Here is a 17,522-nt window from a genome sequence, read left to right as displayed (position 1 = left end):
AATAAACACGCGACCACTACTGTGAGTCATTTACATGAGGGATTGATTACGCAATCTTTTAAAATCCGCATGGCGAAATCTCAGCCTTACTAAAAGATTCCGCCTTAAAACCAAGGGCATGTAACCTTTGTATAATGAGTAACTACTACACGAAAAGTCAGGCGAATTATTGGAGTAGTTTGTTCCATCGCACCTATATTATGCTCGATTATGCTCAATGTCCATGCCTTAGTTCATATGCTTTGCTACCAGTTTAACACTGTATAGAAAGAAAAAATGAGTGGCTGGAACACAAATAATAAATTCTTGCTGCATGCCTGCATGTAAGAGAAAAGATCGATATACTCTAATAGAACAGTCAGTTTGATGATTGTTCTATTGGAGTTACTTACTGCTCTATTAGAGTATGATTATGATTATGATTAAATACGGGTAAAGGCACAGCCTGCATACCTGATCAATGCAGTAATTATACAAAAATAACTCTCGAATCAATTAAATGATTTATACAAAAATAAATCTTGAATCAATTAAATGACTATCTAATAATGATTTAAAAGTGTTAATCGAAGAACTATTTACAACATAATTGGGCAAACTATTCCAATTGTTGGTGATTCTATTGATAAAGTAATTAGATCTACACAATAGTCTTGAGCGTTCCTTAAACAATTTGAATTGATGCCCCCTGGTAATAGATCTTGAGTACGTATATATATCAGTAAAATCGGTGGTGAAATAATTGTTAAAAATTTTGAAAAGAAATATTAGATCACCTCTCAATCGTCTATAATGAAGAGATGGCAAATCTAGTTGTGTCAACCTCTCTGAGTAAGATTTGTCTTGAAGTTGTGGGATGAGACGAGTAGCCCTTTGTTGTATCTTCTCTACCTTTCTGTTGTCTAGGATGTAATAAGGCCCCCAAATAGGATTATTGTATTCCAAGATAGGTTGAACTAGTGTATTGAACAAACAAGTTAGCATGGTAGAGTCAAGGTATTCAAATGATTTCTTAATCAAACCAAGTACTCGGTTAGCTTTGGTAGTAGCTTGAGTGGTGTGATGGTGGAATTTGAGCTGATTGTCAAAAACAATACCGAGGTCACTGTGCGTTGCATTGATGTCAATAAATATTCCGTTGAGACAGTAAGGACCATAGTGGTGGGCTGGGCCGAAGTGAAGGTGTTTGCACTTGGAAATATTAAAATTCAAAAGCCACTGTTGTGACCCGGCATCTTTGAAGTAAGTCTAAGTCACTCTGTAACGTAGTATAGTCTTCTCTATTTCTAATGACTCGAAAGATTTTTGTATCATCAGCAAACAATAGCACCGGACTTGATACAATTGATAGTATCTCATTTACAAACATCGTGAATAGTAGGGGACCCAGCACAGAACCCTGGGGGACACCACTAGTAACTGGAATGGTGAAAGATTTATGGCCATTAAGTACAACTTGTTGCACTCTGTTAGATAAAAAGCTTTCAATCCATTTTAGCACATTTCCATGAATACCAAACGATGTTAACTTTTGCAATAAATGTCGGTGTGGAACAGAATCGAAGGCTTTTTGGAAATCTAAATAGATTACGTCAATAGAATAGCCCTCATCAAGATGATGAGTTAAATAATCCAGCATCAGAAGCAATTGAGTGGAACACGATCTTCCTGGTATAAAGCCAAATTGATAGGGAGACAGTAAGTTGTTTGTGGATAGGTGGTTCAGTATATGATCTTTGACAATGGATTCCATTAACTTGCTGAAAATAGAAGTGAGGCTGACTGGTCTATAATTGCAGGCCAGATTCCGTGCACCTTTTTTGTGAATAGGTGTTACATTGGCACACTTCCAATCTGAAGGTAAAGTGCCACTATTTAGCGATTTATTAAACAGGATAGATAATGGTACAGAAATAAATTCACTTACAGATTTGATAATAGTTATAGGCCATCCGTCTGGTCCAGAGGATTTATTACTTTGTAGAGCTATTAGCTTGCTGAAAACTGTTGCAGGAGTGATTTCAATGGAGTCATCAAGGAGAGGGGAACTAGTTGAATCAACTGTTGGAATACTTGCGGTGTCCTCACAGGTAAATACACTAGAAAAGTATTCGTTAAAGTGAGTAGCCATTTCAGTAGCGGAATGTATTGCAGAACCATCCGAGGAGACCAACTCGGTAACACCTGGGCATACTTTTGTCCTTGAGTTAACATATTGCCAGAATGCTTTAGGCCTAGATCTGACACCTTGAGCCAGATTCTTTTCGTAGTCTTTTCTAAGGTTACGAGTCAAGCTTCTAAGCTGATTATTTACTGACTTAAAGTTTGCAAGGTCTATGAGAGAACGAGTCGAGAGGTACTTTTTCCAAAGATGATTCTTTTTCCTTTTCAAACTAAACACTTCAGAGTTACTGTATAGGCTTTTCTTCTCCTTGGGCTTGTAAGTAGGAACGCAATTGTCAAGAGCATCCTGAAAGATCGACCTAAATTGCAACCAAGCATCGCTCATATCAAGGGGGTCCAATAAGGATACCCAGTCAACATCACCGAGAGTTTGCTTCATTAGATCAATATTTGCCGCTCTTGTATTATATTTCAAGTTGTCAGTCTTCTTCGGCTCCAAATAGCACAAAAGATCAAACTGTATACAAATGTGGTCGCTATTACCCAAGGGTGGAAGATGCAACAAGTTTATAACCATATTCTCTTCGTTTGTGAATACTAGATCGAGTAGGCTCGGAGAATCACCCTGTCTAATTCTTGTGGGCTTGTTGACATGCTGAAACAAGAATAAATCATCCACTGAGTCGAGAAAAGGTACTATATGAGAATTAGTAGTTGAACCTGAAAGGTCTGACCAAGTAACTTCTTTAAAGTTGAAGTCGCCACATACTAATAAGTGAGAATAGTTATCGAGTTTGGTAAATAAATTACAAAGAGATGAAACACTAGTACTGAGATCACCCGTAGGACTACGATACAGACAGCCAACTAACAGTGAATCAGATCCGCAGAGTTGAATTCTAACCCATACTTGATCTTCAAGATCAGGTGAGTGAAAAAATACTTGATGAGCCTGCAGCTTCTCAGAGACAAATATTCCAACTCCGCGTATGTGAGAGGTGACAGGGGTATATGTGTCTGGATCAAAATTAACGTAAAGAGAATATCCAGGAAGTGCCAGTAGAGCTGAGCTAACAGTAGAATTTGGTGATTTAGGAAGCAATTCGGTAATAATAATTATGTCAGGGGGGTGGGTACCTGTAATTTGAGCTGAAAGAAGATCACGCTTATTTAAAAACTGATCAGCGTTTGTATACAAAGTTCTTAACATTGTATTACTTATCATTACTGAAGAACCAGCACGACTTCTATCAGGAACAATTAGTAGCCTGCTGAGTGTTGGTGGTTTCAGCAATTATATTTACACGGGGTTGTCTCTGTGAAATAATGCCATTACGAATTATCAAATTAGTTTCTCCATTGGCCTTCCTTTGTTTTAACTCGTCAACAACCCTTTTGTGCTTAGCACGTTCAAGTCTTGTTCTATCAGGGACAAGGTATACTTTGTTGTACTGTTCGTGTCGCTTCAGAAAGTGAGAATGAGAAAGCATGAAAGTCTTGTCGTCAACATCTTCAACAGTCAATAGTAATGGTCTGTGTTTATTAGGGATCTTTGGTCCCAAACGAATAGCCTTGGTTACATCCAGATCCAATTTAAAAACTGTGTCACTTAGGGCCTTAAATGATTGAATATCAACGTTTCGGTCAGTGGACTCCGGGAAATTGTATGCGACAATGTTATTTTTCCTTCGATCTCTATCTGCCATCTCATCTATAATGTCTAGAGCATTACTAGATGGACCAGCTCCTTGAGTGATGGATTGAGCTGGAGCACCAGTGTCCATGTTAACAGCAGACTCAACAAATTTGGAGGATATAGATTACACCGAGTTGTGTAGTGTTTGTTGTTTGATAGTCAAATCAGCAATTTTCTCACTAAGGTCAGTCAGAGTCTTAGATAAACAATTCTAGTATATCGATCTTATTTTGCAATTGTCATTTTTCCAGCAAGAATTTACACTATCGTACAAATATTTAACCTATTATGCTGGCATTATGCTCAATGCTGTTAGGTACCTATTATGCTCAAAATTATGCTAGCATAATCAGCGGGCCCCTAGTGATGCTTTTGGCCAGAAAATCTCAAAACCTCCATAAGTTTGAATAATAATAGCTATGCATGCAACTATTATTTTACATGGGAGGATCACTGAGGTTTATTTTCCACAAAATACAGCATTCTTTTGAAAGACATCATGTATGACCCAACATTTAACACTTTGAAGAACAAAACTAATTTTTTTCTTCCTTTACGTTATTTAACGTGCTTGCCTTTACCTTTTTACATTGAAGAGATCATATATAAAAAAGACTATTATACCATGTACCATTTAGTGATACTGTACAAAAGATACTGTAGAGTACTCATGGTTGAGACCTCAGCTTTGCCTGTGCAGCATTACACTCTTGATCTCGCTACTCAAGCTATATTCCAATACAACTGATGTAATTATGTAAATGATACATGTCAAACTAAATTTATTTATATTGAACACTATAAGCACATGCATGAAATATACATGCATAAACATATTCTGTGGTATACTGAAAACCGAAGATTTAGATCTGTACATATTAGATAAATAACAATAATAATATGCAACTCAATGCAAGTATAATATATCAAGCAACACAGCATATCAAGACACATCGAGTCATCAGGCCAAGGACTGAGACACACTCAAAAACAAAAGCAGCTACTACATAAAGTCTATTATAACAATGAAATACCCGTAAAAGTATAAATTGGCCCACTTCCGAAGCTATTACAGATACCTTTTCTTAGTTATGGCAAAGTCATCTTGCTTATCTGGTGGACCGGTGCATTCTGCTTCTTGCTGATGTTGGCGTTTAAACTTTTCTTTGCTGTTTCATTTGGCTGCAGTCTCTTGCTTTTTAGCCTCACTTAAACACTTTGGTCATTGTAGAACACTGAATGTCCTTGCTTTGCAACAACATATTTAGCACAAATGGCTTTGTTCATTTTGTATAGATTAACTAAAGCAGGAAGTAACGATTGTGGAGTAGCAGTTTTGCAATCTCTATTCTTCCATTCAACAGCATTGGTTGATGATGGACATCTCTTCCAAGTATCAATATATTAATACCCATGTCAGCATGATCTTTATGTAGCATTTTTAAGTGTTGGGGCCTGATCCACCATTCAACCCCTTTCTTTAGCAGCAGTCCAATTGCAGTTTTGTTCAGAAATTCCACCTCTTCCAATAGTGACAAATCTTTTTATAACACTAAGTAGAATTTTTGCAGATTATTGTGAACACAATACTTTAAAGTATTCCAGTGCAACTAGGGCCATCGCAGTGCATAATAGCTGTAGCAATTTTGTTGAATATTTGCTTTTATTTTACATACTATGAACAACTCTATCACGTACATACACGGTGCTAGGATTTAATTCAATGCACCTTGCAACCTTTCAGTAATTGCATGGCTGAATCTTCTCTAATACTTCTTTTTAATCCATTTATTCCAGCATCTGACCAATCTGGCATTATTCCGAAATGGTTTTATTTGGCTGGAAATTGGGATGATCCACTTTGCATTTTTAAAACATTTTGGTGAAAGCAAGTGCATGCACATCACTATTTTGATGGGAAAGGTGTACCCTAGCCACCACTTCCCATTCCATCAAATGATAGTCAAATGCTACAGCATTAAACAAGTATGTAAACTCTGTACTTATATATAATAATTACATTGTATGTTATATCTGTTTGTATAAACTCACAGACATTGATAGCAATTAGGTATGGTCTTGATAGTTTTTTAACCTCATATCCTTGGGTAGTGTCACCTAGCTGTTTAATCTCTACTGCATCAATTTTATCAAGATTCTGTTCCAACTGTAAAATGTCAAATGTTTTCTCTGCAGATGATGTCAGCTTGGCCTTTTTTACTTCAGTCCTTATTTGGCCCAAATGTGTACTAGCCTTATCAACTACACCTGGCACAAATTCTAATCTCTTTCCTTGACTTATATCAATAGGTGTTAAGTGTTGAATTAAGTAATACAGCTCTAGAAATATTTCCCTGTACGCACTTGGTCCAGTTGTCTAAAGGAAAGATAAACAAAGATAGGCTGTTGGAAATGGATGTAGGTGGTAAAAAAGAACATATCATTTACTATTAATTGGCACCCTGTGGCGGAGTGAAAGTATGCAGTGAGCCTTCATGCAACTATGTTGCTGCAGTGTGAGAAAAAAGACGATGCAAACTGCATCCATCTGCACCACTAAACCATGTGAATGACTGTCCAGTAGAGTTTGCATATTTTTTTCCAGAAAACTCAAATGACAACCATCATTGGATATTTGCACTCATCAGAAATCAAAAAGAACTGATGATTAATTTGCATAGTCATGCAATTCATGGGCCAACTAACATTGAAAATGTGGATCACTTTCCACTGATTGTTCTAATGTTTTGTAATTATCTATATGATAAACACGCTGAAGCCGGGCAGTTTTATACAACCAGGATACTGATATTCACTTTTATTTGTCAACGTTTTCCAATTTTCTTTCTCACTCATCATTTACCTAGCTATCATTAGTGGTGGTGTTCCTTTACCAATTCTTACTTTTATAGAGTTACCTGAGGAGATTGAAAGTAGTGCACTATTCTTTGTTTCTGGCTGGCACTGTTTCACTAACTCTAAAGGTATTGTAATCTTATTGTCTTTCTGTAGCAGTGAATTCATGACCTTTAGTTGTGATTTGGTATACACTCAGAATTGCATAGTGGCCATTTTTTAATCAGTGATTTCAGTTTCTCTTTGTATAAAGCCATAGGAATAGCAATTTTTTATGAATAGTCGCCACCATGTTTCAGATTAAAACTTCCATGTGATGGTGCAAGTTTGTCATACTCCTGTGTCCAAGCTGCATTTGATCCTCTGATCCACTGAGAAACCTTAAGCTCACCTTTTTACCCTTACTGTATCTATAGCATTTGCCATGTTTCTATCAGGCGCAGGGTGGTGGAGCAGGCCAAAGAGTGAGGGGGCAGCTGTAAGTTGAAAGCCAAAAAAAAAAAGGTCACAGCCTGCTGACAATAGCTGCTCTCCACCAATTATATCTCCTTATTTATAACTACACATACGTAGCTAAGTAACTTGCTACGCTGCTTCTCTGAATACTGTGACTGCTCTATTAGAGTATCCAGATCCTGACTGTTCTATTAGAGTATCTCGATCTTTCCTTGCAAACAGTGTCCCCCTGGCCGACTCCACCGCCTGTGATCAGGAAGAAAGTAGTGTACAATCTAAAAATAGCTAGCTGTAGTTGCATTGAAGTAATACAATAGTAGCTAGCTTACCCTCGCACGACTAAGGGAATTGTATGTAAGTAGCTATACTGCAGCCACTACAGTAACTAAAAGGGCTATTCCGATAATGACACCAGCAGCCAATGGCTCAGCGCTACTGAGTTGTGCGGAGCAAAGAGGATTTCCAAAGCAGAGCAGTAGTAAAATCCATGTAGATCTTAATCTCCACAGAGAACACATCTCAACACTATTGTCTAACAAGGAATCTCGTTTAACAATGCTCACGTGATTAGCTTAACAGTCGATAGGAATCTCGTTTAACAATGCTCCCGTGATTAGATTGCATCACGTGACATTTGTATCATGTGATCTACAAAGTTACGTAAAATCTTCCCAGGAGTAAGAGGATCTCCAACCTTCTACCATCATTTTGCGTGAGTGTAAAGTACGTAAAATCTTTCCATGAGTGACCCAAGGGTATAGTGACGTTATTCTTTCCCATGAGTAACCCATGGGACTGCTCACGTTAACTCTTCCCATGGGTACCCCATGGGATTAAGTGCCTTTTTACGTCAAGATGTAAACGACCGCTCTATTAGAGTATTTACTTGACTACTCTATTAGAGTATCTCGATCGTTTTTAATGCAGTAGGAGATGAAAAGTGAAGTGTTACTGAGGGTTTAATAGCTATAAATGTGACCGAGCCTGCGAAAACAGGGCATGTGGGCACAAACTACACCCCGTCACTTTACTGGTCATATCTCAGTGCTGGAACAGAATATTTGCATTCCGTAACTTGCATCATAAAGCCAATTAAATGTTTACTAAGAGCAGAAAATTGCATTACCATAGCATAATGATACAAAAAGTTATGAGTGATGAAAGTTTGAAAAAGTAGGCAAAAATCATGTGCCTACATGCCCTATTTTCGCAAGCCCAGTCAGCTGCATACATGCTACTGGAATACAGTGGTATATAGTTGTTTGCTATGACAAATTGTCAGTACAACAATGTTTATGTATTTAGACTACCACTGAGCTAAATTTAAAAGGGGGTTTCGACACCCATCTGGATCCGTCACTGAACAGATGTGGTTGTCATGCTTGGAGGTCTGGGGTTTGCCCACAAGAAACTTTTCGAGCCTATTCAGGAAATTAACTTGCAGGTTGACCGTTCTATTAGAGCAATTGACTGTTTTTATCCACAGCCTATACAAGAAAGTTACCATTTAGCTACGGAGTTCAGCTGCAAACACATAATCATCCTGTACATACAGTGTCGAATCTTGTTGCACCACAAGTTTGGTGTCACTAATCACTGGACTGGAATTCAGTAACAAGTTACTGCACTTTAAAATAGTTTTAAACGGTCTAGGTGGAGCTTCGTCTCCTATAGCTAAAACGACTCTTAGTCAGTCTGCTTTTTTCAGTCAAGTTCGAGTCCTGAGATTATAGCTACGCCGTCGGGGTACTTAGCAACTCGTAAAATCTGATTGGCCAGCCAATATTCGTTGAGAATACAGAATTCCGTATAGCTATATACGGGTAGTATGTGTATCCAGTTTTTTTTTTTGGCGAATTGAAGAACTCGCAAATTTAGATGTATGGAGAAATTGCTCGCGTCTCGCAAATTTCACAATCGCTTAATATTGTTATCTGCTCGCAAAAATTTGGACTTCGCAACAATAACCCCAGGAATTCGATCCTCGGTTCGATCAATAGTATGGCCAGATGACGATAAGGAATAAAGTGAGTTCTATTCGCACGAAAGAATAGAAACAACATGACATCAGAGGCATTCCTCGTATGTCACTGCCAAGATTTTGTCTTGCGTGTGACGAGACCCTTGTGGGGGGTCTGGGCGTGATTAGACCGTATATGTGCCATATGTATATGTGTAACAGATATACCAACCTTATCTATATGGTTGTATCATAGGTAGACTAACCTGGGCCGGTTAGCATACCTATTTAGTTGTGCATACGCTGTAGGAATCTAAGTAACAAGGCCAATCTTACTCTTGCAAGCCAGCCCTTAGGCCAGACAAACTTAATTAATTGTTTCTCATCCCCACCTGCATCCCTTTTTACCCCACCGCCTCTAATTTCATTATTGCTGTTATCAATCATGTGCACACTTATTTTGATGCTAAGAAGGCTGGCTATCATTAGTACAGCACAGCAAATGTCACCTGATCTCAGAAACAGTGATAAGTAGTATAGTTCTTAACAGGCTTTAGCTAACCTTTATGGTAACAGACAGCTTGATTTGGAGCATTTTCTTTAATAATGAAAAATGACCTCCATCCCGCATTGAAATCCAAATTTTTGTGGATGAGAAACACGTAATCAAGTTTGCCTGGCCTTAGAACTTAGGTATAATCAGGATGCACCTTATTATTTGGGGGGGAAGGGCAGACAGCCTGATAATAAAACGGTGAGCTAACCTATGGAACATGCCACCTAAATATCTACAACTACACAATAGATTTCTAGAGCATGTGGACAACAGTATAATGCTGTACAATGTTGGTTGTATATGTGCTTTTTTCATTAGCCAATCTTCTGCACGTACACTTATAAAGCACAATGTGAAGATGATGTCTAGTCTGGAAGTGAAGACTGCCAGTACTGTACAGAACAATATTAGGTATGAATGTTAAGGTTATGGTATAGTCGTGGGCAATCATTCAAATTTTTGAATGCCTATTGATACTTTTTGAGGAGGCTATAAGAGAGTCTAGCAGTGTGAAAGGTTTAAAGTGAACTCAAAGCCCTTCATATTTAATGTTTTTATGTTGCTACAATGTAGTTTGAGGCAAGTGGAACACTACAAGTTGTTGTAGCAAGACAAGTAAGCCAGTCCTTACATAGCTCAGCTCCAGCTGTCACTACCATGTTTTTCTGCCGCCAAATGCAGCAAAAGCTGTAGGCTCTTTGGGCAGTTCTGGGGCATGGCAATACTGTACGTTAAATTTATTAGGTCCTGTGGAAGCGCTTTTGGTGTATTCCTTCCCAGTGACAGAGATATAGCCTTCAAAGAGCTTGTTTCACTCATTTAAAGAAACTACTAAAAGTTTAATAAAACGTCTTCACAAACAGTAATTTAAAGTATCGCTACCACAGGACCTAGATATTTTAGTTGCTTAGTTACTTGTGTTGAAATTATAGTAATTCAGTAATCTGCTGGTCTGGTTTTTGACAGTACATTTTTGAAAAACATCACTCTATTGTGGACCAAGAATGGTTGTTCTTCTTCAGTATAAACAAACAAGTACGAATAATTGTATTACTTCCACAACACAGTTGGTGAAATTATTTATCCCTTGATTGGTTTAGAGTAGGTTCTGTAATTTGTTCCGCCCACAAATTTTAAAATATACTGTAACCTTAAATGTAAATGCGTATTCTGAAACTGTCTGTGTCCATCATATCCACCTTTTCTAACTACCATTCATAGCTTATTAGGTATGAAGTATAGCCTTGAAGTCTCCTATCATCATTAACAATTAAGTAGCTCCAGTGTGGCTGGTAACTGAGAAGACAAGTGTTCAAAAGCTTTTCCTGGGTAGCCTACTACGAGGTGCTTCATTCTGAAGTTCATCACTGAGCATTGATGAGGTTTTCAAGATGTGAACTACCACTGAAGTTCTCCTGTAATTTTCCACTGCTCTCAGCAGACTATATAGTGCACCTATCCACATATAATTTACTGGTAATACACCCACCCTGTAGGTCAGCTGAAATATGCATTGAAAATTGGACCAACAACTGGAGCAACTGCACAAGTTGGAGTCCCATGCTTGTTGTTCAGTGTTTTCACTAATAATTAAGGACAACAGGTGCTGCTGACATTATTTTTAATGAAAAAAAGCTTACTGATGTTGCTACTAAGCACACTGATTAATTTCTCACAGTGACAGACTGTTGGCATCTAATTTTGTGTGGTCACTAAAAGTCTAGATTGGCTGTGTATATGATAGCAAGCCAGCTGTGCTAGGAATTCAGCCGTACTGATAGTACTGGCCATACTGGCAGTACTGGCTGTACGTACTGGCATTTCCTGTGTGCTACCAAGCCAAAATTCTCATTGGTGACAGAAAGACTAACAGCTGTTGCTTGAAGCCGCTAAACAGATATCTATTATTAAGTTTTGATACGACACATTAACACTAATAAAATAATATGCTTTGGTGGATACTCAGTACACAAATTCATAGAGTAGGCTATACACACCAGATTCACACCTAATCCCACGCACCATGCACACTCACAGAGCACACTGACAAAGCCGCCAGCAGCAAGGGGGCCATTATAGTATGGAAAAGTTCACCAAATACATTTTACTGTGGACTCAAACAGGTGGGGAAAAATTGCTCCAGTTGTCCTCCCCCAGGTGGCCCTAAACATTGGTAACACTCTCATAATTATGATGAGTATTTGCTCAGAGTAAAGATGTCCTTGCACAGATTCTAGAGATCATTGTCACTTGCTTAGATGCATGCCCAACGACATTTAGTACATAGTCAATTAGTGATTGAAGACTTTTAAATGCAGATAGTCCTTCTATAGATGAATATGATTAAGGATTAAGATAAGCCAATTTATTGGTCAAATCTTTTACAAGGAAACATACTACCATTCCATACCCGCATTTCATGTTTGCAAGAAATCTCTCAGCGTAGTTTACAGCTATAGTTAACCAAAAACATTTCTGTGTAGGTGTTAGTCTACAAAAATTATTTCTTCAACAGTATGACCAACCAATTAACTGCCAATTGGCTATGAATGACCAATTAGCTACTGCTCTAGCTCTGATGTCATTACTCTTTCCCTTTTGTTGGAAAATCACTCTTAAGTTCCATTTCAGACATCTTCCACATGCAGGTGCATGTTGCCAGCTACACCATATGACATCTATAGATGGTCCAATGTTATTTAGCCTACAGATCTCCAAACCTCAAGTAAATCTCCCAACTCTTTTGGTCAACATAAAAGTGTGATACAGCTATATGAGAGTAGCTGTGATACTGTCATTATACTTCCTAATACTATTCTAACTGGTTGATTGTTTGCTTCAAAATCAACTGTATAATATTATCTCCTTACAGAGATGTAAGCCATTTAACTGTTAAGCCAACACAAGCCATCTAAGTGCTAATCATGCAATGCTAGGATGGCATCAATTTCCTCAATGTATGTACTGCTAGTACTGTATGCTATGTGTTAATATAATAATAATTTTGTGTTGTAGTTAACTGCTAACTGTTTCCTGTGTTCATTGTCTTTGTAGTATCTCTATGTATGTTTGTTGTACTTTATGTTGTTGTATGTATGTGTGCCCCTCTGGCAGGGAAGAGCAGCTTTTTCCACTGTTTAGAGATAATAAGCAATCAATCAATCAATCAATCAATTAAATATAATAAACTGCCATTAACTCTTGATAGCACCCATACAAACAGTACAGGAAGATTATTTTAAACTACCATTCGTACAACCCCCAGCTATAACCTTTGTTTTCATCCTTTAATCACAGAAGAAGACCCAGTTACAATTTAATGTCAATGATAATAATGTACCGTATTTATCCATAGACACCCAGGAGTTTTTTCTTATAATCCACTCCATGAACCAGCTGAAAAATCTTGTTGCACCTTGCAGAAGCTGCTGTTGATGTACTGTTGACAAGCCATGGGTTTCATTAGTTGTAGTAAGCCCTGTTCTACAAATTAAGCCATTGTAATCTCACCCTTGTGTTAAGATGGCATCCCCTGGCCTTCATTTAGGACCTGGCATTTATTTGAGCCAAGCTTTAATATGGATATATACACAGTATGATAATAGCTGCAGTCATACTATGCACGTATGGCTTTTAGCTTCTACAAAGTTAGAGGTACATAAAGTAATCATAATTACCATGTCCTTACAAGGTATACCCCAGAGGCATACTGAAAGGTACCGTTTCCAGTGGTGACACAAAAATTAACACCTGTTAATTTTATGGAGTCTTGGTTTTAACCACTAATAGATGATGGGGGAGAAAAGCATTAATAAAATAATATGTGGTGATGGATGGACCTCAGTGAGTTACTGCATTTAATTTTGCTGTTAGTATTAGCTTACATATTGCCTGCATTGAACAAAACATGTCAATAATTATACGGTATCAAAAGCACTATAAAATTGTTACTAAACTGTTTTGTCACTGTTGATAGTTTTGTGTGGTCTCAATGTTATTTGTATAGTATGTATTATAATAACTGCCATATTTGCATACATAGCTTGTAACAACAGTAATGCTATGAAGTTGAGAGTATATAAAAGGTGTTATATTATCCATGACATACTCCAGAGGGGCATACTGGTAACACAGAGACAACAACACTGTTGGTTTTAGCCACTAATATATGGTAGGAGAGAAGAACACTAATGAAATAATGTGTGGTGATGGATACCCTAGACATACTGTGGGACCTCAGCTAAGTTACTACATTTAGTTGCTGTTTGCATTGCCTACATTGACCAAAACATGAAGTAAATTAAGTGGCAGCTTTGAAGAGCTTTCCCTCAAAGTGTATATATAGTCAATATCACATGCCTCAAGAAAGTCTTAGAATAACAAAACTATAATAATTACAAATACACTGTGGCTATAGCCCTTTTTCACTATGTCAACATGTCATCATTACTGTTCCAATAGCCCATAGACGAAATATGCAGTGCATGCACTTTTGGCTTCTTGTATACATTGAGCACAAGTTCTTTGTAACAGTTAAAACAGACAAGATGAAAACTCTTTTGTGAGGTCACGGCATTCAGTGGTGAAGTTTTCTAATGATTTCTGGCCTTGTAGTTATTAACAAGCACTGTATTGCTTCACCAACATAGTAAGCCTAACTTTCATGTGTAATAGCGTTGATAGTGAGGTTTTGTTTAATGTCTTACAGTTGAGCTATTGTTATGTTTTCTGTGTATTATTGTTTCTGGTATTATTCTTTAGCCCTTGTCTTCCCTGCTTTGTAAATTTGCACACAAATGGTGTCATATGAGCAATTATTTTAACTGCTGTATGTAATGCTTACCAACTACTAACATGAACTATACTAAGGAGTACTCTTCAGATTTCATATAAATATTATAGCAGTTACCAATACTGTGCATTATGCCTGAGTAACATGCGTACAAAGAGAGTCTAAAATACATTGGAGCTATTGGAAAACATACAGTAGTTTCACAGTTAAAATAAATTTCCCAACAGTAACCATAAACTTAATTGCTGGTAGATATTGAGAATGGACTATTATAAAGAGTACTTCTACAAAGTTGGACATGATGTCACACATGAAATGGATTAATCTTAAAGTAAAACAAAGAAATATCACTGATGGTCAAAGAATATCTGCAACACATCTAAATAAAATTATGCAATTCTTGACTATGAATATTTCTAATTAGCTACCACCTAGCTGTGATATCATTGCTCTGGGACTAGCTAAATAATTCCAAGCTCCATTTATAAGTGGAACTTCAATTTCACATGCAAGTCTGTGTTGCCAGATACACCATGATATCAGCACTAGGACTCCATACAGGGGTGTAGCCAGGATTTTTTGAAGGGGGGTTCCAAGAGCAGTATAGAGTTACTAGAAGCAGGGGTCTGGGGGTGCAGCCCCCAGCCGCTGAGAGACTTTCAATAGTTTAATGAATTAAAACTCAGTAAATTGTTATATTTTATGCAAAAAGTACATTAATTGTAATGCATATAAGTGCCTTTGGGATGAAGCTAGTACTACCTAGTAGAAACAGACAGTATAACACATAGAGACACATTATAGTAATCTGTAAGTGATATAGTTATCTCACTGGTATAGGAACCATGAATCCACTGATACAAATAGAATGACTTGCAATCAAAACATTACAAAATATGCATAGCATAGATTCATTTTGCATATCAAATTATTGGAGTTCTACATCTTTATACACTGTACACCAAAGCTTTAGCTGTATAAGGTCATGCTCAGTTTTGTATTTAATGTTAGAATGTCTGATAAACTTCACTAATTCCTTAACATATGGATATGGATATTCACATGCATATTTTATTAGAGTATACACCTGATACTCTATTAGAGTATATCGATCTTTTTAACAAGTGTTGAAGAGGACTCATGTAACTTGTTACCTCTGTAAACCCTTCCCTGAGAGATGAATGCAAGCTTTATCAAAATTAATGTTGTGCTGTGCCATGCATTATATTACTTACTCATTTTGTCCTGCCACACTAAATGGTATGTTAGGGTCCTGTATGCTGTAAATTCAGAAGTCTAAATTTTAGAAGGGGGGGGATTCCTGAACCCCTCGGAAATCTCTCTCCCTACGCCCCTGCCATATCTCCAAACCTCCAGTAAATCATCAACACTTTTGGTCAGCTGTGGCTGAAGTATTCGTACCTACAGTAATTGTGACCTTACAGATGTTGGCATCTTTTACAACATAAAAATATGATACCACCATGTGAGAGTACCTGTGATTCAATTAATGGCTAGCCACCCAGTTGTTAAACATGCATTGCTAGGTCATCACCTTTAGTCACTTTTGTTACTGTTTTTTTTTTCTGTTATAATATTGCGAGTACCATACTGTTACAGTAATGGTATGTATATTATACAAATTGCATGGCTGCATTGCCAGCCAATCACACACATGTATACTGCATGGTGTACAGGAGGCTCTGAATTGTTGAGGATGATTGTCACTGGGATAGGAATGTATACGTATGTGTACCAAGAAGGACCATGCAAACACTGCACTCTACACAGTTTACAAGTGACACCACCAATTTTGAAGGAGACAGATCATTGCCAGACACAAGCATCATCTACGAGGGAAGAAGAGATAGCTGTGGTTTGGTCCACTACCAATAGTGTGTGGATGGCTTCACATCAATGGTCAATGGTACATTAGTATGAGTATTGTATGACAAATACCTGAGAGTGGTGACAAATACTGATCAATATAATCATGAAAGTGTCAGTGAACTGAACGCTTTTCTTGTATTGCTTCTGTGTTTAAAGTGGGGGGAATTCTTATGGTGTATTCATAGCCATGTACATCCTGTAGTACATCCTTTATTGTATTCATGATATATACAGTACAAGTATAGTTACAGTGAAGTTAACCATTTATCAGCTCTATTGATCTTACATGATAATCACAGTATGCCAGTGTAGTGTATGCCACAGTGCATGCACCATTAAAAATAAGCTAAGTGATAACTATATCTATACATGGTGACTTATAAATAATTTAATGCCTAAAGGATGACTATCAAATTCCTAAAGGCTGACTATCAGCATTGATGCTCTTTTGCCATAACACAGTAATTGAGGAAAAGTTTATTTTAACACCGACAATGCTGGTATTATGTAAAAATTTTAAAAGTAAAATGGAACTCTGACTTTTAACGTAAGAAACTATTGATTCATACTACCTAGCTAAACACAATACAACAAAATGAGAAGCACCACCATATTTCTAAGTTAAATTAAAATTTCATCCACCCACCTTAGAATATGCCAACATTGTCTGGGATCTCTGTTTTTGTTTGTTTCTTTTTTATCTACTTTTACCAGTTACCAAGCAGTTGAAAAGATTCAAAGATGGGTTGCTTGCTGGGTACTAAATAACTGCAGTATAGATACAGCAATGTAACATCAGTGCTTCACCAATCACAATAGCCTACTTTAGAGGAGAGACACAATGTAGAATTTCCCTGCTTTACAAAGCTAATATATCGCACTCCAAGTTCCAACATGATTTCAACCACGTCCTCCTATAATGTATTCACATATCAAAACAAAGAGAACCTGGAATTTTTTTTACCCATGAACAATAAGGACTGGAACACATTGCCACCAAGAACATTACCTCCAATTAAGTGTTGTCATATCCACATCATTATAGCTACATTTCAAGTTAACGTTTAATTAACTGTTACTTGTTAATTGTAGTTGTGCTGTCCTCCCAGTACAATAATAATTAATCAATCGACACATAGTGAATTCCCCGTATTTTCACGCATATGTCGCGACGTTTTATCTTCAGCACGTG

At 37.3% G+C, this 17,522-nt stretch overlaps 2 long non-coding RNA genes across 4 annotated transcripts; one reads left to right on the top strand and one right to left on the bottom strand.

The window, feature by feature from the left end:
* The first annotated feature begins 9,061 nt into the window (after positions 1-9,061).
* On the top strand, positions 9,062-12,513 carry LOC136246514 (uncharacterized). The gene is made up of 3 exons (XR_010696539.1): positions 9,062-9,159; positions 9,967-10,059; positions 10,870-12,513. It is a non-coding gene; the product is annotated as an uncharacterized lncRNA (long non-coding RNA).
* A 331-nt stretch (positions 12,514-12,844) lies between these two features.
* On the bottom strand, positions 12,845-17,482 carry LOC136246513 (uncharacterized). 3 transcript variants are annotated; one of them, XR_010696537.1, is made up of 5 exons: positions 17,340-17,482; positions 17,155-17,244; positions 16,977-17,098; positions 15,676-15,862; positions 12,845-15,202 (listed from the first exon to the last, which is right to left on the bottom strand). It is a non-coding gene; the product is annotated as an uncharacterized lncRNA (long non-coding RNA). The 3 variants fall into 3 exon arrangements; XR_010696538.1 differs by having other exon boundaries at positions 12,845-15,862; positions 17,155-17,278; XR_010696536.1 differs by having other exon boundaries at positions 12,845-15,862.
* Positions 17,483-17,522: the final 40 nt, after the last annotated feature.

Source organism: Dysidea avara, chromosome 2, assembly GCF_963678975.1.
Source record: "Dysidea avara chromosome 2, odDysAvar1.4, whole genome shotgun sequence".
In the NCBI taxonomy this organism is placed as follows: domain Eukaryota; kingdom Metazoa; phylum Porifera; class Demospongiae; order Dictyoceratida; family Dysideidae; genus Dysidea; species Dysidea avara.
The sequence above is the reverse complement of the archived record's forward strand: the minus strand, read 5'-3'. Positions and strand labels throughout refer to the sequence as shown.